The following is a 24,727-nucleotide window of genomic DNA, read 5'->3' as shown; positions in this document are numbered from 1 at the left end:
ACAGCTGAGCAGCGAGGCCTGTCTCTCTCCCTCTCGCCCGCTTCTTTCCCCCTCTCTTCCTCTGGCTCTGGCTCTCTCTCTCTCTCTCTGGCTGCCTCTGTCTCTCTGTCTCTCTTTCTGCCCACATCACAGATTGGTGAACTTAGTAACTGATGGCCGTTATTTTAAATCTCTCAGTTCAGGAGGGACGGGCCCCATACCCGCAGGTACCTAGACCAATGTCAGCCCGTTTCACAGGTTCAAATTCATCTGCACTATGGAGCGCCTGCTGGGGCCAGAGCTGTCTTCCCCTCACTCTCTCTTGGCCCAAGACCACGGGGCCGCAGGCCTGCTGGACAAAGCCTCCCTGCGTGGCGGGCCCGTCCCCTGCACCCCCTGTTCAGCTGCTTTTGCTGGAGGAGTCTTTCCAGGAGTTTCGCTGCGGTGTCCACAGGTGGAGCAGACGAAGGCGCGTGGAGGAGCCCCAGGAGCCTTGTTTATTCCCAGCACCCTCAGCGTTGGCTGACGGGCAGGTTTCCAGGGCAGCCCCATCTTGCCGTCACTGCCCGTGGCAGGGGTGGTGTCCATCACCGCAGCCGCGGGAGCACCGAGAGGTGGTGTGTCCTGTGTCCTCTCGTTCACCACGCCTCCCTGCTGGCGTCAAGCTGTCCTTCCCTCTCACGGGTCCAGGAGTTGGCTGGGGGCAGGGCTATACCATCTCTGGGCACCTGTGACCCAGCGAGAGGCACTGGGTACTTCTAAGCTCTCGTGTGTTCAGTAGACCCTCCAGCTGGCGGGTGAAGGGCTCAGCCTCACTCCAGGCCACGTTCAAGCAGTAATGTGAGGGTGCGTTGCAGCCAGCCCAGCAGAAACGGGAGTGCCTGATTCAGCGTGGGGAGCGTAGCTCGTTCTCAGTGTTGCCCCCTCTCGCAGGACATGGGGAGGGAGGCTGCTCCCAGGGGCAGCCGTGCCCTCAAGGGGCCCAGACCTGCCCCCCCACCCAGCCCGTCCCCGCCTCCCTCTCCTCCTTCGCTGACTCAGCTTCCCCGGAAGGTTGTCTCCAACTTCCCATCTGTTCCCACAGCCTCATCGGCTGGGGGCAGCCAGTTCAGTCAAAAGAAAAGCAGGACAGATGCTGCAGGTGACATTTTCTTGGCAATCTCGGGAGAAAACAGGAATCTGGACCCACGAGAAGTGCTGTGTGCAAGTGAGGAGGCCACCCCCGCCCCTCAGCCGGGGGCCGAGCCAGGGGCTGATCGGGGACCCCCGGGGGGTGGGACGGTGCCACAGAGGGCCCACGCCAGGCCCGTCCCCCGTGGTCCGTCTCCGGGCGCCCACGCCGTGCGTGCCCGTGTCTTCACATGGATTGGGTTTCACACTGGCTGTTGGCAAAGATGAACCGAAGGCATATCCGAGAGGAAGCCACGTCAGATACTGCCTGCTGGGGGGAGGGAGGTTTCAGAGTCAGAATCAATGAATTTCACCCAACACCTTTTGTGTCTGAATATTCCTGTTACACGTGCGTAGTGGGTGCCAAAAATTCTCTCTCGCTTCAGTCACAGGCCCGGGGACGGACGCCTTTGTTTCTGCATCGCGGCCTGGGTCTTGCTCCGGGGCCCCGCCAGCCCCTGGACCAGCCTCACGCTGAGCGTCCCAGAGATCAGCCCACGAGGCAGAAGCTCGGCCCCTCAGATGGAACCTCCCTCCCTCCCTCCACCCTTCCCCGATGGTGGTGCACCCCCGGGGGCTGGGGCGGTCGGCTCGACAGAGGCCGTGGCTGGGGGTGGAAGGGACCCCCTTGGATGAAGCCTGGAGCTCCGCCGGCCTCTGATGGGGGTCCCGCCCCTGGGGGTTTTCCCGCGTCTCTGCGGGAGCCGTGGCTGGTTCCCATGTGCTCTGCTCTCTGCCCCACTGGCGGCTGTTTCCTGTTGCTTCTTTTACCCTCCGGAGCCTCTGGGCCTGGGTTCCTCTGTGTCTGTAGGACCGGTGACGACCTCAGGTGGCCAGGTATGTGTGCCTGGGGCCCCCCCGCCTGCTCAGCAAATGCTCAGTAATTGCCCGAAATTGCAAGTCCAACACACAGCCACATGCTAACGTGCTATGTGACCACTGGAGTTTCGTCATGACAGACGCTTTCAGGGAAACCGCAGCTGGAATGGCGCGCGGCCCATCGACGCGGCCCTGGGCCTGGTAGACACTGGCTCCCAGGCTTGTGGATGCTGAGAAAGGCTGAGGTACAGACAGCACCACGCGGTGGTGACCCGGGCACATCTGGCACGGGGCACCCTCAGACCGAGCCACGTCAGCAGCAGCTTGGGAGGTGGTGGCCCCAGGAGACCCCCCCGCCCCCCCACCAGCATCCCGTGGCCGTCGCTGCCCCTGAGGACCGTGGGCTGGGAACAGCGTTCGGAGCTGCACGAGGCCCAGAAGGGCAGGCGCAGGGGCATCTGGAAACCCCTCCCTCTTTTCACAGACGGAGAAGCTGAGGCCGAGGAAAGTGCAGGTGGAAGCAGGTCCGAGGCTGACTGCCGTCCAGGACCGTTTCCACTGCGAATTCTGAATGCCCAGCAGCATTTAAAGCTTTACTGAGGTATAATTTACATGCCATAAAATTCACCCATCCTAAGTCTACAATTTCATGATTTTGAGTAAACTCACAGATTTGTGAAACCGGCGTCACGCTCCAGTTTTGGGACATTTCTGTCACGCCCCAAACGCCCCTCCAGCCTTTCCGAGGTCAGGCCTCCACCACGTCCACCCTCAGCCCCAGACACTGCGGGTGGCTTCCCGTCTCTCCCGGTGGCACTGAGTGGACAAGAGGCGACACATCCGAAGCCCAGCTGGTGGTCAGGCCAGTGTCTCTGGCCGTGATCTGTGCAGTCCACAGAAGGGGCCCCTGCAGCTTGGTCTGCAATCTCCACCTTGAAAGGCGGGGAGGAAGGTGGTCATGCAGAGGGGCGGGCGGGAGCTCTGAACAGGGCCCTGGGGCAGCGCGCTGTGCTCTTAGGAAGGCTGTAATAATGCAGTGGGAAATTACATGCTCGTCCTCCCCAAACACAAAAGCAGACATCCATCTCCTGCAGAGCTGCTGAATTCTGCCCAGCAGCAGACAAATCACAAACACCGCCACCAGTGGGAAGAGAAGGGAAAATTATAACGTCGGGCACGGCGGCCTTTGTGCCAGGAACCACGCTGTCAGGAGCCGAGGTGGGGCTCAGGGCCCATCACGCCCCTGATAGCTGGGGGCTGGAGGCCACGCAGAGGCCTTGCCCCTGCAGGCAGCCCTGGCAAAGCCCCTCCGTCTTTGGGGCTTTGCCTGCCCACGTGGAGCTCAGGCAACAGGAGCCCGGAGTGGGGCCAGGGTGACGCACGGTCCCCGTGGCACCTCGAGGGACGTATCCCGGCTGAAGGGTGAGCACAGAAAGCTGCCTTTGCATCTCTGACTGCGGCCACTGCGGATGTGCCCGCACCTGCCTGCCCCGGCCCTCGCCCAGCAGAGTTCGCATGGACCCTCTGCACAGTCGCGTGGCCCAGGCTGACAACCTCGGAAGGGGAGAGGGGCACCAGCCTTAGGCACACGGGGCCCAGACCCCCTCGTGAGTCACCAAGCCCCGCTTCCCACCCCCTCAAGGTTAGAGCAGCCACGGGACTCGTTCCAGCGAACAAATGTCAGCGTGAGTGGTGGGCTCACCGCTAAGCCTCCTCCATCCCTGCTGGCCGGGCCCCGACCAGGGAGACCCGGAGACAAGGAGATGGAGAAGGCACAGCCCGCAGCAGCTTGGGGCCAGAGCACCCCGTGGAACGTGGGACCTGCCACCACCAGCAGGACTTACGCGGCAGGAACTGCATTTCACTGTGCTGAGCCACTGGGGCTTCTGGTTTTGCCTTTACGGGAGCCTGTGTTGCATCGTCTCGTTACCTCCTCTGATACAGCAGGGCTCCCTCTGCCCGCGACACGCACCCCAGCTCCCCGGGCCAGAAACGGAGCCTGTCAACATCCCGGTGCTACAGCCCGGAGGTGACGGGTCAGGCGCCACATCGGGTCCTGCGCTGCCACTTCTGCAGGAGCCTCACTGGAGCCCTCTGTGCCTCGGTTTCTTCTGTAAACTGGAGATCAGAGCAGATCCTTCACTCAGAAGGGTCGTCGGGAAAATTAAAACATGCTCACCCTGAGATGCGTGTGCAGGTGCGCCAGCCCCGGAGGGGCTGCCAGGGAGGGTCCTGACGCTGTGCTCTGTCCGAGGAGGGAAGGAGCGGGTGGAAACAACGCCGCGTGCTGCTGCAGCCGGGCTGTGAAGGCCGAGCTGAGTCTGCATTTTTCCAGCTAGTTATTCTTCCTCTCAATCAGGGCCCATCTGCTCAATTTAACAGGAAACCAGAATCACCTTGTCCACTTGTCCCAAAGGGCTTCCTGCTCTGGGCTCCAGTGCAAGAGAAGTAGGCGGGCAGGTCTGCCCACCGCCACCCCGGTCCTGCCTCTGCTGCACGGGGTCCCTGTGGTCCCTGCCCAAGGGACCTCGCCCGCTGCTGCGGGGTGTCTTCCTGGGCCGCAGCTGTGGGTTCCACCGTGCGTGGACTCCACCCTCAGGCTCAGATGTTGCTCCGGAGGTGTGGCCACTGCATGGGGGCAGTTCCCAGCTCCAGTATGCCGTCCAGTAAGCTGTCCACCCTCAGCTCAGGGCTCCCCAGGCAAGACGGTCCTTAGGAGGTCCTGCAGGACCCTTGGTCTCCATTTCTATCCAGGCACCGGAGCCAGAGCTATCTCAAGGATCAGAGGAGATTTTAATCTATTGACGTAGGGAAGGAAGGGGCTGGAGACTTGCCCCCTTTCCTCCCAGGCTGCAGGGCAGGCAGTTTCTATCGGGCATCAGGGGTCGCTGTGTACAGAGCTGTCTTCTCATTTTAGGCGCCAGTGACTAAGAGGAACTATTCAAGCTTCCAGGGGAGTCACAGGCATCTGTGTCCCAAAGGATGGTCCACATCCACCTCGACCTACAAGTGCCTAGAGACGTCTCTTTGCTTCATGCCTCCTCAAGGCCCCTGGTGGACAGGAAGCGTGGGTGGAGGGAGGGTGGGTGAGTAAGTCAGTCCTGGAATCCTTGAATTAAGTCTCTCGTGGGGCATCCAGTGGGAGTTAGGGTAGGTGCCCTGGCTCCCAGAAGTGCCTGGGCTGAAAGCTGAGACTTGGGAGGGTTCTGGGCTCAGTCAGGCGTTCCTGAAAATGGACCAAGAGGCGGCACAGGAGATGCTAGGAAGACGAAGTTTATTATACTCAGAGGCAGGTCTGCAGGGCCACGTGGGGAGCACCGGGGGGTCAGGAGGCAGGAGGGGCAGGGTAAGCCACCGCCTTCCTTGGAGTTTCTGCAGGAAATGCGAGGCAGGGCAGGGTGACAGCCTAGGACAGGCTTGGATGGGCAACTCCTGAGGCTTCGGGACACAGGCTGGCCCCTAGCTGCCTGGCACATGGCCCTGTGGTGATGCCGGCAGAGGACCACTGCCCTCTGGGGTGCCTGGGCAGAGAGAGGACGTGTGGGTCTGGGCAGCGTGCTTGGTGGACAGGGCATCACCCCACCTGGGCCCTTTGCTGTCAGGAAGAACAGGCCAGCCCTGGTCTCTGCCCAGCCAGAAAGGGTTTTAAGATGTCAAACACCATAAAGTACAGAAAATCAGAAACGGAAACAGTACAGGGGGTCATCGGAAAGACTGAACCCAGGTGTGGGCTGGGATGTGGCAGGAGGGAGCTCTGGCCGTGGGACGGGGAGGCTCCACCTCCCCCCAGATGCCGGCGCAGGCTGGGTGATGCTGGGAGGAGGCTCTGGGGCTCAGGGACCTGAGTCTTAACTTGTGAACGTAGATCGGATGGTTAAGTCACCGATCCGACCTTGCTGTCCTGTGTGTAAGGTGAGTGGGTTCAACAGGTTTTCTCGGGCGTGCCTTTTGGCTCAGGTGGCCTGCGTGACAACAAAATGCCACAGAAAGACCGCAAATCGAAATGGATTCTCCCACAGAGCGAGGGGTCTGAGGTCAAGGTGCCGGCAGGGTTGGTCCCTCCGGGAGGCGCTCCTTGGCCAGTGGCCACCTCCACTCCCGTCTCTGCCTCCGTTGTCTGTGTCTCCTGTGCTCTCCTCTGCTCATAAGGACCCCAGTCCCTAGTCGGAGGGTCCACCCTAGACCCAGGATGATCTACTCTCACCATCCTTAGCTGTTTACACCTGCAAAGATCCTATTCTTAAATCAGGTCACATTCTGCAGGTCCTGGTGGACATGATGCCTCACCTCGCTTATGGCCCCAAGGAAGCATCAGAGGTCCCCTGGTGATGAAAGTGGTGGATTTGGAAGGTTAGTCCATAACCCCACGGAACTGGGGCAGGGAGGATGCTGTCACCTGGGTGTGGGGCGGTGGGGACCACCCTAATGTGGGGGCAGAGGGAAAGGACAAGGGGGACCCTCTGAGGAAGGGACAGCAGGGCCTGGGGCCCTAAAGCACCAGCGCCAACATGGATGAGTCACATTCGGGTCTCCACCAGTAGAACCGCCTGAAGCTAGAGTTCTGAATTGGAGACATTTTGCAGAATCAGGCAGAACCAACTAGGATGTCCTTCCCTTTTAGAAAAGGAGGAAAGAGCAGAGGAAAGAGGGTCCGAGGACAAGACCAGGTTCCAGATCCAGGACCCACCTCTGTGAGGCCCCCACTGCAGTCTCCAGCCTCTGGTCGCAGCTTCTCAGGTGTTCATGGAGGATGTGCACACGTTTGGAGACCATCCATCCACCCCTCAAACTGAGGTTCTTCAGAGGGGCCTGGTCCAGGAACAGACACTGGGTTTCCTACACGAGCAGAAGAGGAAATCTGCCCTGAGAAGCCAAGTCAGACCTAGACCCTCCTGACCGTTTCCTCTGAACCGGTGTCACCCTATAAGCAGGAGGACACCCCACAGAGGCTCACGGGACAGCAGGGCTGGGGGCAGCAGCCAGGCAGCCACAGGCCTCACACGAAGCTTGTGGACAGATTTGTTCACCTCTGAACTTGAAAACCACACGCCCCATCGTGGACTGGGTACCATGTTAATAAACCCAGAACGTCAGAGTCCCGGGAGCAGTCACACATTGCCTTCAGCTGCTCTCACGGGATGCACAGAGAGCCTGTAACCACCTCGTAAAGGGCGCTCAGCCACTGTGTCCTTCAACGTGACGTAAAAAGATGGCAGCTTTCTAGACCTCAGACATTAGCCTTGTGAATTCTCCCGAAATGCTCCGAAAGCCCATGATGCTGGGAACGCAACTGCAGGTATTTTTTACGGCAACTCCATCCTCCTTCCTAATCTTTTTTTTTTTTTAACATCTTTATTGAAGTATAATTGCTTTACAATGGTGTGTTAGTTTCTGCTTTATAACAAAGTGAATCAGCTATACATATACATATGTTCCCATATCTCCTCCCTCTTGCGTCTCCCTCCCTCCCACCCTCCCTATCCCACCCCTCCAGGTTGTCACAAAGCACCGAGCTGATCTCCCTGTGCTATGCGACTGCTTCCCACTAGCTATCTTCTTCCAAATCTTAAAGCCGCTGGGACCCCTGCCCTCCCAGTCGCTCACAGACCACAGCTCTTTCATGATAGAAGAACTTTCTTTTTGTTGCACCTTGGTTGACCAGTTTGAGCGAGGGTCCATTCAAACATCACGGTAAAATCCTGAAAGGTGAGCCGCAAAATCAGCCTAGGCAGCGGAGAGAGAGGCTCTGTGGGAACAGCTGGGATTTAGTTTCACGCCTGTGAATACGGCCCTAGAACCCAAGACGCTTCCTGGGAGTCTTTACACAACACCCAGCAGCCGATGGGAAGTGGGTCTGGTCTGCACCTCAGCCACTTATGGGACCCCAGTCCAGTAATGACCTTCTCGAAATTCCATTGCACATCTTCAAAATTTGGAATTAATAAAATTGCTGTGAGAGCCAATTAAGTGAGATTTAACTGATGCCATGTCAGTCATCCTCCTGGGGGAGGTGGGGTCAAGATGGTCCCAGGACAGAGCAGAGATGAGAGCGCTGCCCTGAGCGTCTGCAGGCCCTGGGGGTGGCCAGCTGTGGTCCTGGCGGGCTGGGGGCACTGGCGGGGCTGTGGGCGAGCCCAGCCCTCACTGGGGGGGGGGCCTCCCTTCTGAGCATCAGGGGCTCCATTTCTTCTCCTCTAGAAATACAGAATTAGTTTATCTCCTGCGTCTCCATGTTTTCCATCTTTGCCTTTTTGTACCTCCTTCTGGAACATTTTTCTCTACCGAGATTCCTGGAGCGTGTTTTGTTGCTTTGCTCTACGACTTGACAAGCTCATTTTCCTTCCCGGGAGCTGGTCCTGCCCACCCCCACCCCCACCCTTGCAGCACCCCCTTCTCATTTCACGGATGCTCTAGCCTCTGTCATCACCGCAGAGATGGACTGCACCTTCTTCAGAACCTTCCCCTTGTTCCCTGTATGGTCTCCATTTCCCTCAGGCTGAGCCCGCTTTACTTTTCTGGGTCTTTTCCTTTCTGTTGCAGGCTTTCTGAAATACATGAACGGACAACCCAGGACACCGGATATTTGAAAGACTGAAACAAAGGAAATACCAGCTGGGGGCAGGGCTCTGACTGGTTGATGCCAGAAAGTGGACGGTGGGGACAATTTTTATGGGGACACCAATAGGCACACAAGCTATTTGGACCTCCCGTTTACTCAATAAATATTGAGTGCCAGGCTCTGTGCCCTAAACAATCCATTTCATTTCTTTACAGAAAAGCTGGCCCTCTTTTTTGCCTGTGGAGAGGAAAACCTGTCTGATAGGAGTTCTGTGTCCGGACGTATAGGCGGGGCCGGGGAGGTGGATAGCTGGCCACGGAGGAGCCCTGTGCTCAGCCTCCTGTCTCCTCGAGCCGGGCCTGGAATGTTCTAGAAGCAGCATCCTCCACTCCGCTCCGCCGTCACAGGCCACCGCCTGCCCAGCGCCCGCTTTGTTGCCGTGAGCTCATTTCCCTTCCCTGTGTTGCTGCTGTGAGGTGGGGAGGAGGCGACCAGGGTGCCTGGGGGGAGGGCTGGCTTTGTTGGGCCTGCCCGAGCCCTCCTGCTGGGCTCAGCTCTGCACCAGGACAGCCTGGGAGCATTTTATTTATTTGCTTATTTATTTAGTTATTTGCCTTTTCACACTACGCTTTTAATTTTTTTAACACATAGTTTTATATGCATTTATTTTGTTTCACTGGGCTACAGTTGCTTCATAATGTTGCACCAGCTCCTGCTGCGTGGCGAAGGGAACCAGCCATATGCATACACATATCCCCTCCCTTTCGGATTTCCCTCCCGTCCAGGTCACCACAGAGCACGAGCAGAGTTCAGGGGAGCAATTTAGGATTCTCCCTCAGGCTGGAGAAGCTTCACCCTGCCCCCCAGAGGAGGTAGGGGCCAATAGGAGGTGTGTCTCGCCCGCAGGAAGCCTGGTGCAGCCCCTGCAGGGCCACCTGGGCTGGACTCCCCTTGGGGGCTGAGACGCCTGCAGGGTCTGTGGCAGTGGTCAGGGAGCTCTCCAGCCATGCCAAGATTGGGGTTCCAATCCAACCGAGGCTGCTGATGTGTAGCTTGGGAATGTGGGTCGCCTCCCGGGCCTCAGCGTCCTCGTTTTAAGCGGAGGATGAGAGGCGAGGTGGTGGCTTGAGGAGCCGTCCGTAGCATCCGGCTTGTGGACAAACACTTGCTGAATGAATGAATGGGCGAAGCGCTGGCGCGTTGAGCTGAGTCAGGACGGGGCGTGACAGGGCTCCTGGTGTTTCTGCAGCTGCTTTAAATGGGTTACGTTCAGAACCTGGGAGGGCGTCCCAGCTGACGCCCCAGAGTTTGCTGTTACCCTGGATAATCAGTGGCCTGGTAAAGCGGAGCCCGTTTGGAGTCATGAACATGAGCTTAATGGGCTTTCAATGAGCCTTGGGGGGGCGCAGGGAAGAAAAGGGGCGCCAGGGCCAGAGCGACGGCCGTCAGGAAGAGCTCTCACCGCCCGGAGCCTGCACGGCCGGCTGTTGTCCCCGCACTGTCCCCTCGCCGCTCCCAGGGCTCTTCACGCATCACCCCTTCTCACGCAGCCCTGGGAGGGGAGCTACAGCCACCCACTTACGGACAGGAGCTGAGGCCCAAGAGGTGAAAGCACTCTCCCCAAGGCCAGATGGCGAAGGGCAGACCTGGACGTGGACGCAGGCGTCTGAACCAAGGCCAAGTGCTTTACCCCCCGGACCGACTGATCAGCTCGTTTCTGCTTCATCCAGGGCCCCTCCTGCCTCTGGGGAACAGGCATGTTCAGAGCAGCCCCTTCCAGCCCCGTGGCCCCAGGGATGCCCTTGGGGGTGCTTGGTGCCGAGGCCGGCACCCGATCAAGGGCAGCAGGGTAGCTCCACCCACTCTGCCCTGAGCCCACCAGGCTGAGCCTGGCCCCGGCGTCCAGAAAAGCAGCCCCTCTGGTTCCATCCCTTCAACTGACTCCTGTACTTTACCCACAGCCCAAGTCAGCCGAGTCACCGCTAATCTGATTTCAGTGGGTTTCCAGTCCCTGCTGGGGCCTCGCTGAGCCGCACTCCCACAGGGATGGGGCCCTGCCCCCAGCCCACCCACATGCTCTCTGTGTCAAAACCCACAACCTTGTAGTAGACGTCTCGCCTCAGCCATTCCTGAGAAGGGGGCGTCCCCAGCTCTGTGGCCATGGAGCCCTCACCTGCCATAATTCATCCTCCCCCTGCAGACCTGGTCCCAGCATCCAGCACGTGCTGCTGGTGGGCCCTGGAGAGCCGGCAACTCCGGTCCTGCTGCCGCTGGCCAAGAAGCCTCCCTCCCTCTGAGATGTGCCACAGGGGCCAGCTGAGCCTGGTGCCTGGACCCCGTAAGGGTCAAAGAGCAGTGACCACCACCATCTAACTCGTAAAGCCTGGCCCTGCCTGCGAGGGTCTCGTGGCCCCGGGGCCCCGGCTGCAGGAACGCACAGCAGGATTGCGCGCGCCCTGCACCCGCAGCTCTCGCTGGTGCTTTCTCGGGGTGCGTGCAGAGGAGCCTGGGAGTTCCATGCTGGGCCCACCTTGCCCCTCCACTCCACTAAAGGGCAGGACACCGGATCTGGACCCCCCGGGACCCCTAGCGCTTGGTAGACACTCATCACTCTTTGCAAAACAGCTGGAAACCGCAGAGCCAAGGCAGCTTCCCGGTGTCAGTCAAGACCCTGCTCCTCTTTCCTTATTTTAAGTCTCCGTTAATAGTTTCTGGGACACCAGACAACTTCAATCATGTAAAAGTGGATTTTAGGGACACCGGAAACCATCCAATATAGACCCTGCAGATGGAGGCCCAGATAGTCCAGGAGGATTTCCCAAGGCCACACAGCTCGTTAGCCACAGAGCGGGCCGAGGTCCAGGCTCCCAGCCTGGCCACCCTGTGTCAGGCTGGCCCCCCACCAGCCTGAGCCCAGACAGCCCCTGGAGCGCTGTTTCTCATGTGGATGAATCCAATTCTGCAGAGCTGACAGTTCCACGGCAGGAACCTGTAAACCACAGCCTCCTCTGCCTTTGACCTGTCTCGGGTCAGGGGTGTGGGTGGATCCAGGCAGCTCTACCTGGCCTGCTGTCAGCACTTCATTCCCCAACCCTGGCTCCCGGGAACCGCCGTCCTTGAACTGGGCAGCCGGCGGTGTAAAGCACTTCCAGGCAGCCGGATATTTGGTTTCCAGGTTGAATTTAGGCCTGCGCTGTGACTTACAATCGATGGAATACATTTTCCCTGTCGAGGCGAGGAATGGCCTTCCCTCTGAAGTTAAAAGGAGGAAGAAAATTGCTTTTCTGATGTTCTTTGAGATAAGCTGGAAAGCGCCCAGGGGGGTGAACAGGAGGCTTTGGTTGGGTTCCACCAAGGCCACCAGCCCTGGCCCCAGCCCTCCGCCCATCGTGGCCCAGCCCTGGGGCCGAGGCAGTAGGGGCCTGGGGTCACAGGGGCAGGTGATGAGGCCCAGCCTCCGCACAGGCACCAGGCCCAGTGGTTTCCCAGAGCTGGAGGGTGGAGCCTTCACAGCGGCCATGGGCACCGGCTGAGTGATCTGCACTACATGCTTGGGGGGAGGTGGCAAGGGCAGGTCCAACCAGGTCTGACAGCCTGGCCAGCCCTCCTGGGGGACCACAGGCCCTGCCTTGGATATACACAGAGTCCAGCTCAGCTGGGATTGCTGGGTGAAGACCCCTGGGAGGCTGTTGGCCGGGAAAGGGGGAAGTTTCTCCTGGGCAGCGACTTCAGCCTACCTGCAGATGCCCCTTTCTTGGGGCCCTTGCTCTGCGTTTTAACAGCCTTTTGGTCAAGTCCAAAGGAGAGGAGGAAAAGCTGGTCAGGCCCCACCCTCAACCACAACACCAGCAGCCCTGCTGCTCTGGATTTCTGACCTCCTTCTCTCTCTGGTCCTGAGGTTGCAGGAGGCTGTGTTAACACCTGAAAAGATCCCAGAAAGTGACGCATGCAGAGCCCTGCCCCTGTGAAGAGAGCATCATTTTGGATGTGAATGAGACCCTCTTGGTCTCGTCTCTCACCAAGTAGAGCGGAGATGGGGGACATCTACCACCATGGTCCTCCCCAGACAAGCAGAAGCCCAGATCCCAGACCAGAACTGGACATGGCGCCTGGGGGAGGGAGGCACAAGGCCGAATGTGGGCCTGGGAGGTGAGAGTCCAGGTCGAAAGCCAGCGGGCAGTCCAGCCAGGGTGCTGGTAAGAAAGGGCTGGGTGGAGGCAAGCCCCAGAGTGAGGTGACCATGTGGAAACGAGGTGGCTACCACTGTTGTGAGAATGATGTACGAGCCAACAATCGTGATGACAACTAATGTTTCCTTCACTCAACACGTGTGTCTGAGTCTCTATCGTGTCCCGGAAACAACTCAGGTGCTGGAGTGGTCTCACGGAAACCAGGTGAAGCAGGTAGAGTGACTGAAAGGCACAGCCACGGTTGACCCCTGAGCAACGGGGACTCTGAGGCTTGGGATGGGTCCCTGCTGCTGAGACAGGACTAGGATGCCTACCCAGATCTCCTCCTCGGTCAAGCGGGTAGAGGCTGGGGGCCCAGCCTCCTGGAGAGCAAAGGAAAGAGAGCCAGACAGGCAGAGAGGACTGGGCTGAGGTGGGAACTGTGGGAATCACACCTTTGCATGTGGAATTCTCACCTCAACATGTGACTCAATCTCAGAGATCACCTGCCTCCGAAACCGAGCAGGACCCTCTGGGACATTCCTGGGGGCAGACCCCTGTGTCCCCCACCTCTTGGTTGTGGAAAAGATTTAGGCTTTCCTGAGTCCCAAAGAGCAAAGTTAACCAGAGAAGCGAGGGAATGCAGAAACAAGGAAAGCAGTCAAGCCAGACAAAATAATCATTGTTTATCCATAAACAAAGTCAAGGACTTTTAGTTCCTCCTCAAGGGCTATAGATACTATTCTAAGCTTTATCCTTTGAGCTGTTTTGCAGATATTGAAACCTCTCAGGTGGAGGAAGTTACCTGCATGCTGACCACCAGCACGTAGACCCCAGATTGGCTGGAACCAGAAGGTTGATGATTGAGATTCCCAAAACATTACCCTGTTACCTCACCACCCACCAATCAGAAAACTGTGCACAAGCTGATCATGCGCCCTGAGACCCTCGCTCTCACTCTCTCTTTAAAGACCCTTCCCTGAAAGCCATGGGGAGTTCGGGTCTTTTGAGCATGAGCTGCCCGTTCCCCTTGCTGGGCCCTGCAATAAACACTGTACATTCCTTCACTACAACCTGGTGTCAGTAGATTGGCTCTGCTGTATGTCAGGCAAGCAGATACGAGTTCAGTTCAGTCACACCCTCTGCCCCAAACCTTTCTAGAGTATGGTGACTACTACCCAGCCCCAGCAAGACTCTCTCCTCCACCAAAATTTAGTCAGGCCCCTCTGAGCCATCTTGTCCTCTAGGCCCTGAACTTCTGTGTTTGTCTCTCTATTGCCTAGTTTTAGCAAGAATCCTGCTAAGTTACTTTATGGAGAATCACCCACCCTCTGTATCTGACCAATTCCTCATCCCCACCACCCCCCAGGTGATGTCTGATCACCCAGGCCTGCCTTGAGCAAAAGTCCTGTTGAGTTTGGTTAGCCAGAATCCCTCTCACCCCTGATGTTTCCTCTTAGTAATTTTCTGTCCACCAACCTTCCCCACCCCTTCAAACCTGCTCTTTGCTGTAATCCCCATTTGCCCAGGCTGTATTTGGAACTGCGCCCAGTTCTACACTTTCTCCACATTGCAATAGTTCCTGAATAAATTCTGGTTTTACTGCTTTAACTACTGCCCAGCTCTGGGTTTTCTCTAATAGCCTTTTAGGGACAGGAATACAGGCTCTCACACCTGAAACGGGGTGCAGTGCATGGTGTGGGCAGCAGGGAACTCAGTCTGGCCAGTGGGAACAATGGTACGCAGCCAGCGAGAATGCTTCTGTCCTGATGTCCACTGGTGTACCAGACACTTGTGCTGTGACCTGTGGTCCTTGCAGTGGACTTTGAGATGCCCAACACCAGCAGGCTACCATGCAGGAGGGAACATGGGGATCTGAAAGTTAATGACAAGAAATATCTTGCTGTAGCTTGAATGGTGTCCCCTAAGAGATCTGTTCAAATCCTAGTCCCTGGTACCTATGGATGTGAACTTATAGGGTCTTTGCCGATGTGATCAAGTCAAGATGAGGTCATACTGGAGTAGGATGACCCTAAAACCAATGACAGTTGTCTTTATAAGAGAAAGGAGAGAGAGATTTGGTTACAGGGACAAAGGAGACACACACACACAGAGAAGAAATCTGGGGGAAGACAGAGGAAGAGATAGGAGTGATGTGTCTACAAGCCAAGGACGGCCAAGTGTCACTGGCTGTCACCAGAAGCTGGAAAGTACCACACACACACACCACTTGTGGTACTTTGTTATGGCAGCCCTAAAAAACCAACATGTATGCAGAGAAATGAGGGCTGAGCAGTCTGCTGTAGGTAGTAGCTGTTTAAAGACACGTGGGCTCAGTAGTTGTGGCACATGGGCTTAGTTGCTCTGCAGCATGTAGAATCTTCCCAGACCAGGGCTCAAACCTGTGTCCCCTGCGTTGGCAGGCAGATTCTTAACCACTGCACCATCAGGGAGGTCCCAAATGATTTTTTTCCTAAATTAATTTTGTTCATTTTGACTTCTAGCCTTCCAAGTGCACACATGGAAAGTTTCTGTGTGGGTTCCCTTAGCAGAAGAAGGACTCACAGTTAAAAAATGCCAGCTTGGACTTCCCTGGTGGCACAGTGGTTAAGAATCCGCCTGCCAGTACACGGACACGGGTTCGAGCCCTGGTGTGGGAAGATCCCACATGTTGCAGAGCAACTAAGCCCGTGTACCACAATTACTGAAGACTGCACGCCTAGAGCCCATGCTCTGCAACGAGAGAAGCCGCCACAATGAGAAGCCCCCACACTGCAACGAAGAGTAGCCCCCACTCACCACAACTAAAGCCCATGTGCAGCAACAAAGATCCAACACAGCCAAAAATAAATAAATAAATAAATTTACATTAAAAAAAAAAGATGCCAGCTTTAAGTTTTCTAATCAGTGTCATCAGATGCCATGAACAGAAAACTTATTCAGTTAATTCCAAGAAAGGATTACATTTTTTTAAGTTAATTTATGGATTCAAAGTAAAGCCTTGGGAAATTCATCCTTTTGAAAGGGAAACATCAGATATTATTGTGAGTGCAATTCAGTCAAAAAGTTCAACATTTAAAATAAAGTTAGATTTTTGCAGTGATAACAGAGTTTGGTGGTAAAGTGATATTCTTGTTAAATGGAGGAGCTTAAGGATAGAAACAGGGTATTCCTTAGGGTACAAATATAATTCATAATTACTCAAACACGCTATGATAGTCTACCACCTGAAATAGAAGTTACAGCCCTCACATTTTACAATATTAAGAAATATATGTTTATTTACATATAGACACACACAGAGTTAAGCTAACTGAACTGTAAAATTTTTTTGAGTAAGCTGATGTTGGAAACAAATATACATTTCATGGCAGTAAAAATTTTCTCTCTTTGTTGCCTATTAGGAATTTAATTTTAGTAATAGCTGAGTTCTGCAAGACCTAAATGTCCTACAATGCTATTAATGACCCTTCCAATGTTTTTGGAAATCTTTACTGAAAGTATGAACTGAATGGAGTGTCAAAGAACTTTAGCTTTTGAAGATTTTGGCAAGTATAATTATTCAAAACAAAAACATATGCTGGAAGTTATTAAAAAAAGAAAAGAAAAGGAGAGTTTAGAGTCAATCACGAAACTAAATAATAAATTAAAAATAAATAAATGCTAACTTCTATTGCTCAAATGCTCCTGAGAATAATAATTATAAAAGCAAAAAAACTGGTCTATAATTAATTATTTTAAGGTACTGGAGATAAACCAAATCAGGAAGAAAGAAGAAAGGATATAATCCCTGAAATACAGGAAAGTACCCAGAAAATTAAACTCTTTGGAGGATAATACTGTTCTCCTCTAAATTTCTTTTTAATCCACAGACAAGAAACTTAAACTCACTAGTGATTCAGATATCAGAGTTAGCAGACAAAGTTCTTAAAATAGCTGTGGTTAATATGTTAAATAGGGGGAAAGATATACAGAATGGGAGATGGAGTATTTCAGTGAGAATTGAAATCTATAAAGAAAGTCAAACAGACACAGTAGAACTGAAAATACAATATCTAAAATGTGAAACGCATTCAGTATATTTAAAAATATACTGATGCTGAAGAGGACAGAGGCAGAAAGTGTAAAGATAAGTTAATAGAAAACACACAAGGTGAAACAGAGAAATAAAATAAATAATAGGACTGGAGAGACATGAAATCACAATAAATGGTCTAATAGAAATCAGATGACGATGGAATATTTTTAAATGAAAGGGATGGGGGTGGGAAGAGGAGATCCTGCCAACCTAGAAATCTATATACAGAAATCTTTCAAAAAGGATGGCATATATAATGACATTTTCAGAAAAACAGAAGCAAAGAGAATTCATTGCCAGCAGACCCACACTTCAAGAAATAGTAAAAGAAGTTCTTCAGATGGAAGGAAAACAGTGCCAGCTGGAAGTTGGAACAGCAAAAGAGCTAGAGACAGGACAAATATTGTGTGTAAACATCAGAGACTATTAATTGTCTGAAACAGCAATAACTTTTACGTCAGGCTTATATAACACGTGATAATAGCATCAAGGACATGAGGAGGTAAATGGAATTATATTCCTGTCAGAGTCTTCTTCTGTCAGTTCTGGTACCAAGAAGCAGACACAAAAACTAAGTTATACTTGCAAAAGATTTATTGGGGTGCACCTGAAAAGGAGGAGGAGCGAGGGAGCAGGAGTAGGTGAGCAGACCATGATGTGGGTTCAACACTTGTGGAAGAAGAGAAGGGAGGAGGAAGGCTTGAGTAAAGAGCCTCAGACTGTAGTGTGGCTCTGAGAAAGCCTTGGCCAGTTCCAGCCAGGCCACTGGGCAGCCCCCTGCAAAGATTACCTGTCAAAGGAATCACTGGGCAAGAATAAGCTGGCTTTGCACCCCTCCATGGGCCATAATTGCCAGAGAGCTACTGGGGGGAGAGACCATGGCCTTGGCTTGACACTATGGTGGATCAGCAGCAGTTGCCCCCAACTCCTTTCCCTGTGGTGAGGTCTCTTGAACCCACGCTAGTATTGCTTTAGATGTAGTAAAACTTCTACTTTACAGTGGACCGTAATAAATCAAGGATGCATATTGCAATCTCTAGGCAACCTCTAAAAGAAAACTACAAAAATATACACCTAAATATTCAGCATAATCAAATAATAAAAAGCACCAGATTAGCAATATTTTTGAAAAGACAGTGCAAAGGAATAAAGGGGCAAAACAGATGGGAAAAACAAATGGTAAGATTAAGAGCAATTGCATCAGTAATTACATTAAATGTAAATGGACCAAAGTCAAAGAAAGACATGAACATGTTAAATTAACACGAGCACCAACCATTTACAAGAGTTAATTTTGAAATTCCATGGTGTGCTTTGGCATATCTCAATAGTGGGAAGAAAAATCTTTTGAGAGAACATTTTAAATTGGATAATTTTACTCTGTACTAAAATGGAATTCAATTGAGAGGTCTTACAATTTTTCAGGATCTAAATACAGTGAAACATTCAAATGAATCTTACATACAATTTATTTGACAAGTTTTAACTTATAAATATATTTGCCAAAGAAAAGTACTCTGAAAGGAGGAATAAAGATAGTACCTGAGAAAACATTTGGCCTGAAATATTTACACATTTATTTATGAAAAAACAGAATTTAGATTATCCTTCATTTAGCAAATTATTCTGAGCTTACTTGATAGCTCAGCATCAATAGAGAATATTTTCTCAATTAACAGTCTGTGACCAGTAGAGAAAGCCAACTGAAGTGTCTGCAACTTCAAATTTATTAATGACGACAAAACTTTGAAGAAGATTTCAGTTTTATGAAGAGACAAAAAAGATAAATTTCATGGAAAGAGAAGTGGCAAAGCAATGGATTAAGTGCATGAATACATATCAAGAATAATGGGCTTAATATAATTTTAGTGTTTAGATGACCAACATAAAGAGGTTTATCTTATTTTGCTTTGATGAACACAGACATGTGCTATTTTTCCCAAGAATTTTATTCTTTAAATTCATTTATTGGTAGAACTATTTTATGGATCCAGCAATGCAATGTAATTATTTTCTTGATCCATAAATAAATATTTCAAAAATTCCATATTTTCATCATTTTTGTTGTCCCCATCACTCTCAGCACCGTCCTTGCTTGATGTGTCCTTGGAAGCCCAGCATTGAAAATCGGGGTGATGGTGGTGGTGGCTTTGGATGAGCCAACATATGTCACCATATGTTGAGGTGCCTGTCTCGGGCTCCATTCATTAGAAGGGAGCGAGTTAGAAGTGAAATTGGGGGTGGCTGTGGTGAATCTGCCCCAGGCACATTGGTAGGTTAGGATTTACCCCCAGGAGGACTTTAGACTATAGAGTCCACCAAGTCCAGCCCAAGACCATTTCTCATTTGGAACAGTCAGCAGGGAAAGGCGAGGTGACAAGGTGTCACAGAGGACGTTGTGTTGATGTCCAGAAAGCAGCACGCTAATGAACGCAATCTTGTTTATAAGCCGGATCAGACACTCCTCGTTATTCAAAGCCAGAAGAAGAAGGCAAGTCAGCAGTAAGGAGATACAGTATCAAGAGTCTGTCTGTAATGACGAAGATCAAACTTCATCTTACCACTAGTGAGTTCCTCTGTTATTTAAAAAGGTTACTCACCCCACTTGGAATTTCAAGTGGTAGTTTGATTGGATTTACAGTTTTTCTATCTTTATCTTTGGCAAACTGTCTGGATGCAAATGTCAAGATTGAAATGCCCAATAACTCAGATCTCTAGATCCAGCAAACAGGAAAATATTAAGGTATTTTTAATTAAATTCCTACTTTTTAATTAAAGTGATGGACAGAGCATCTTAGCAAAAGCATTCTACTCCCTCTCTCTCCTTCTAACAAACATCTTAAGCAATAGGGAAAAGGAAAAACACTTCAATATTACTTTCTTTTCTCATGAGGCGCCATTGGCTACACTAGCTTGTATTTATTCTAGATCAACAGAACGACTGTCAAAAATAAGCTAAAGAAATGAGCGGATAAGATTTAAAAGTGAACACACATATACACACTACTATATTTAAAATAGATAACCAACAAGGACCTGTTGTATAGCACAGGGAATTCTGCTCAATATTCTGTAATAACCAAATTGGGAAAAGAATTTGAAAAAGAATAGATACATGTACCTGTATAACTGAATCACTTTGCTGTACACCTGAAACAACACAACACTGTAAATCAATTATAATCCAATATAAAATAAAAATTAAAGGAAAATAATAAAATAAAATCAGATAAAATGGTCAAACAAAAAAAAAGTGAACACATTAGCAAAAGCCAGGGATTGCGTGACCAAGTTACGTTATTTTAGTTCCCATGCTTCGGTTTTCATACTGTAAGAGCACTGTGTTTATGAATAGCGCCTGGATTAAACAGACGTGAGGGCTGGACACCCCTCCTCCTGTGGCTGTTAGCCATACAGCGTGGCTCCACGTGTGGGTTCGGGGAGGGGGAGGGGTGGAAGAAAGCCAGGACCATGGGGTCAGGGTCCCTGGGTGAATCCCAAAACTCCATCTGAGGCTCTGTGATGCAGGGTGTTGAGTGAATTCCCCCATCTTTGTTTCTCTGCAGAGTCATGCCAATGCTAAGGGTTGCTTTACCTACAGCCTGAGCTCAGTCTTAGGCACATTGTAAGGGCCCAGCTCCCAGAGCTCTCACTCACTCCCAGGTGCTCATGGAAGGCGTCCCAGGAATCCTGGGGGCTGGTAGAAGGCCCATCCTGCAGAAGTGGTTGCCCCATTCACAGGTGCTGAGTGTTCTGCTCGAGTGGCCTAGAGACAGATGACCTCGGGGGACCCAGGAGCCACTCCCAGGCCCTGCTGGCTGAGCGTCCAGGCTGAGAGCTTACAGATGGACATTTCCTTCAATCCATACACTAGCCCGAGGGCGGGCAGCCAGAACTAGCACCATCCAGGCGCTGGCACTAGAAAGTTATTGACCTTGAGCAGGTCATTTTTCTGTGCCTCAGTTTCCTTGCTGGTAAAACAAAGGGGTTGACTCAGAGCCCGCACATTCTCCTTCGCGCACCCTAGAACCCAGCCAATATTAAGCTATCTATACGTATACAATGAAAATAATTGTTGTTTTTCTAAAATTGGAAGGTCACAACCTAGGCATAGTCTTTTCGAGAAGCATAACCTCAGTTATCCCGTTACCTGTTGGAATTCCAACAGCACTCCATTACACAGATGTTCTATAACACCTCTCTCTACAAAAAAAACCCCAGAGAAACCAGGCCTGTGAAGAACAGAGCTATTACAGAGAACAGAGAGAGGTGTTACTCATGACCAGCCAGTAAATTCGAAGGAGTAGGGCCCAAGCTCAATTCCGCATAGTAAGTGAGCATTGACTAATTAAAAGTGCTTTTATAAATGGCGCCATTAAACCAGCTGTGGCTACCGATCTTGGGAGTGTTCCCACTACGGGGCGCTATTACGGGCCCTAAGCGGTGCCTCTGGAACACGACTGAGAGTTCACAAACCCAGCGAGGACCCGTGCTCCCGTCTCCAGCCAATTTTCAGAGCGCTGCGAAAAATACAGTAATGCAGTACGTGCTTTTCCCCCAGACTGGTTGTTGCCATTTTGTCGACGGGGATTGAATAGGTTAGCAGGGGGAGCTTGTGTAGAAAGAGCTGGGGCGTGTGGCTGAGGAATGGGGTGGGTTATTAGGCCGCCAGGGAATCAGAGTCAGGCCCGGCGGTCAACCCTGTTACCTGCAGGGCTGAGGGGCCTCTGCAGGAGGAGGGGGGCCCGCGGCCCTGGGACGGAGCCTCTGACTCCACCCCTGGACTCCTCCCCACGCCCACCTGGCTCCTGGAGCAGAGCCATCCCCTGTGGAACTGAACGGAAGGAAAAGAATCACCTCTCCCCTCAGTTTCTCAGCTGGCCGGGGGACAGGGGGCGGTTCACAATAACACAGACAAGAGAGCTGGGGCCTCACGTGCTGGGTACCCTTCTTTTGCGCCCCCTGCTGCCTAACCCGAGGAGGGAACTCCCAGAGCAGGCAGCCCAGCCTCACTGTGTCCCTCCTTTCTGGAGGGAGAGCGACTTGCCTGAAAGGTGAGTCTGGGGCAGGAACCACGTGTGCTGGGCTCAGCTCAGCCCTGCACCTCCCTCTCTCTTGCAGAAGCCAGACCCTCTGCTGCTGGCCCGGCCCAGTCCACACCGGGCCCGGGCCGGGTTCCTTCAGCGGGGATTTCTGTGTCTTGAGCCTGAGACGTGAGGCCATCCCTCTGGGCTTACAGGGGCCTCTGCGTTAGTGAATCTGATAAAGTCAGTGGATCAGCTTAGCCTAAGGAACCAGGCCAAGGAAGCACATGCGGACATGAGGCCAGGTGCCCAGGGCTAGTAACACCCAGAGCAGGGGTCCAAGAAGACTGAGCTCTCGGGCCGGGCTGCACCTGCTATGATTAGGTAGCTCAGGGACCAGGAGGGGCCAGGTTCTTCCAGGTGCTCTAGCCCTACTGGGAATGCACCCAGGTTAACGCAGTGAGTGGAGGATGTGCCACTGCTCCTACCTGCCCACGTGGTGCTCCGTAAGCACCCTCCCCATCCACCAGCTGCCCTCCCCTGCCTGGGCTTGCTACATCATCCAGCTACTAAAATGGCTGCATTTCTTCAGAGCAGGGCTCTGAAGGGCTACGTCATCTTCTCCCTAGACCACGGTTTAATCACTGGAATCTCTGCAGCTACATAACCATCACCCCAAAAGGGACCCCTTCCCCTCTTTTGTTTTAAATACGCTCTTTTATTGAAATTTAACGTCCATGTTGGAAAGTGCCAACTCAGAAGTCTATGGCCGGTTGGATTTTTTACAAAATGAACACACCAGTTGAAACACCTCCAGGTAAAGAGAATAGAGCATTTCTGGCAATGCAGAGTCCCGGGACCTCCCCAGCCACACCTCCCCTCCTCCCCCAGGAGTAAATTTTCTCCTGACTTTGACATCATACTTGAATTCTGCCTGATTTGTCATGGGCGTGAATGGAAAGACAGCCTAAGTCCTTTGGGGTCTGAGCCCTCTTGCTTGGCCCCTCTCTGTAAGATTCGGCCTGTCAGGGTGCACCTGCCATCTACTCATTTTATTTCTGTTAGGAATGTAATGAGATGCCACCATGTATTTATGCTACTGGGCTTTTCTTTCATGTGCATTTTCAGGATGTACAGGTGGAAGAGCTTCTTCTGGGTGTCTACCTGGGAGAGTCATCCTGGGACAGAGGCTCCGTGTCCCACTGCGGGAGGGACCCTCACTCTTTCTAAAGCGGTTGCACCAGTTTGGGCTGCCCATCCTCGCCGGCCTTGGTGAGCGCCCTCTGCTTCTATCTGAGCCTGGTTTTACTTTGTAGATGATGAAAATGAGGCTGAACATGTTCCTTGCTCATGGCCACATGCATACCCACTGCTGTGAGCAGTGTGGTCCAGCCTCTTGCCCGTCCTGCCGACTTTCCTCATGATGGGAAGGAACATCTTACACACTCTGCATCTGAGTCATGGGCTATGTGTCCTGCAAATGTTGTTTCCCACTCTCCTGTCTTTAAAACTGCGGTTTTATTGTTTTGTTTCTATCTTCTTCAATTTTTTATATATCTTTCTCCTTTCTCGCCTTACTTACTGTTAATTTTCTTTTTTTAATTTCCCTTTCCCTTCCATTAGATCCGTCATCGTACATCCCTTTACTCTTCTTTTAATTTTTATTTATTTATTTTTGGCTACGTTAGGTCTTCGTTGCTGCACGCGGGCTTTCTCTAGTTGCAGTAAGCAGAGGCTACGCTTCGTTGCGGTGCATGGACTTCACATTGCAGTGGCTTCTCTTGTCACGGAGCACAGGCTCTAGTCACGCAGGCTTCAGTAGTTTATTTATTTTTGAATTTTTGAATTGTATTTATTTTTTATACAGCAGGTTCTTATTAGTTATCTATTTTATACATATTAATGTATACATGTCAATCCCAATCTCCCAATTCATCACACCACCACCACCACCACCCCGCCCCCACATTCCCTCCTTGGTGTCCATACGTTTGTTCTCTACATCTGTGTCTCTATTTCTATTGCAAACCAGTTCATCTGTACCATTTTTCTAAGATCCACATATAGCATTAATATCTGATATTTGTTTTTCTCTTTCTGACTTACTTCACTCTGTTTGACAATCTCTAGATCCACCCACGTCTCTGCAAATGACCCAATTTCGTTCCTTTTTATGGCTAATATTCCATTGTATATATGTACCACATCTTCTTTATCCATTTGTCTGTTGATGGGCATTTAGGTTGCTTCCATGACCTGGCTATTGTAAATAAAGCTGCAATGAACATTGGGGTGCATGTGTCTTTTTGAATTATGGTTTTCTCTGGGTATATGCCCAGTAGTGGGATTGCCGGGTCATATGGTAATTCTATTGTTAGTTTTTTAAGGAACCTCCATAATGTTCTCCATAGTGGCTCTATCAATTTACATTCCCACCAACAGTGCAAGAGGGTTCCCTTTTCTCCACACCCTCTCCAGCATTTGTTGTTTGTAGATTTTCTGATGGTGCCCATTCTAACTGGTGTGAGGTGATACCTCATTGTAGTTTTGATTTGCATTTCTCTAATAATTAGTGATGTTGAGCAGCTTTTCATGTGCTTCTTGGCCATCTGTATGTCTTCTTTGGAGAAATGTCTATTTAGGTCTTCTGCCCATTTTTGGATTGGGTTGTTTGTTTTTCTAATATTGAGCTGCATGAGCTGTTTGTATATTTTGGAGATTAATCCTTTGTCCATTGATTCATTTGCAAATATTTTCTCCCACTCTGAGGGTTGTCTTTTTGTCTTGTTTGTAGTTTCCTTTACTGTGCAAAAGCTTTTAAGTTTCATTAAGTCCCATTTGTTTATTTTTGTTTTTATTTCCATTACTCTAGGAGGTGGATCAAAAAAGATTTTGCTGTGATTTATGTCAAAGAGTGTTCTTCCTATGT

The sequence above is a fragment of the Lagenorhynchus albirostris genome, chromosome 6 (assembly GCF_949774975.1).
Source record: "Lagenorhynchus albirostris chromosome 6, mLagAlb1.1, whole genome shotgun sequence".
Taxonomy (NCBI): domain Eukaryota; kingdom Metazoa; phylum Chordata; class Mammalia; order Artiodactyla; family Delphinidae; genus Lagenorhynchus; species Lagenorhynchus albirostris.
The sequence above is the reverse complement of the archived record's forward strand: the minus strand, read 5'-3'. Positions refer to the sequence as shown.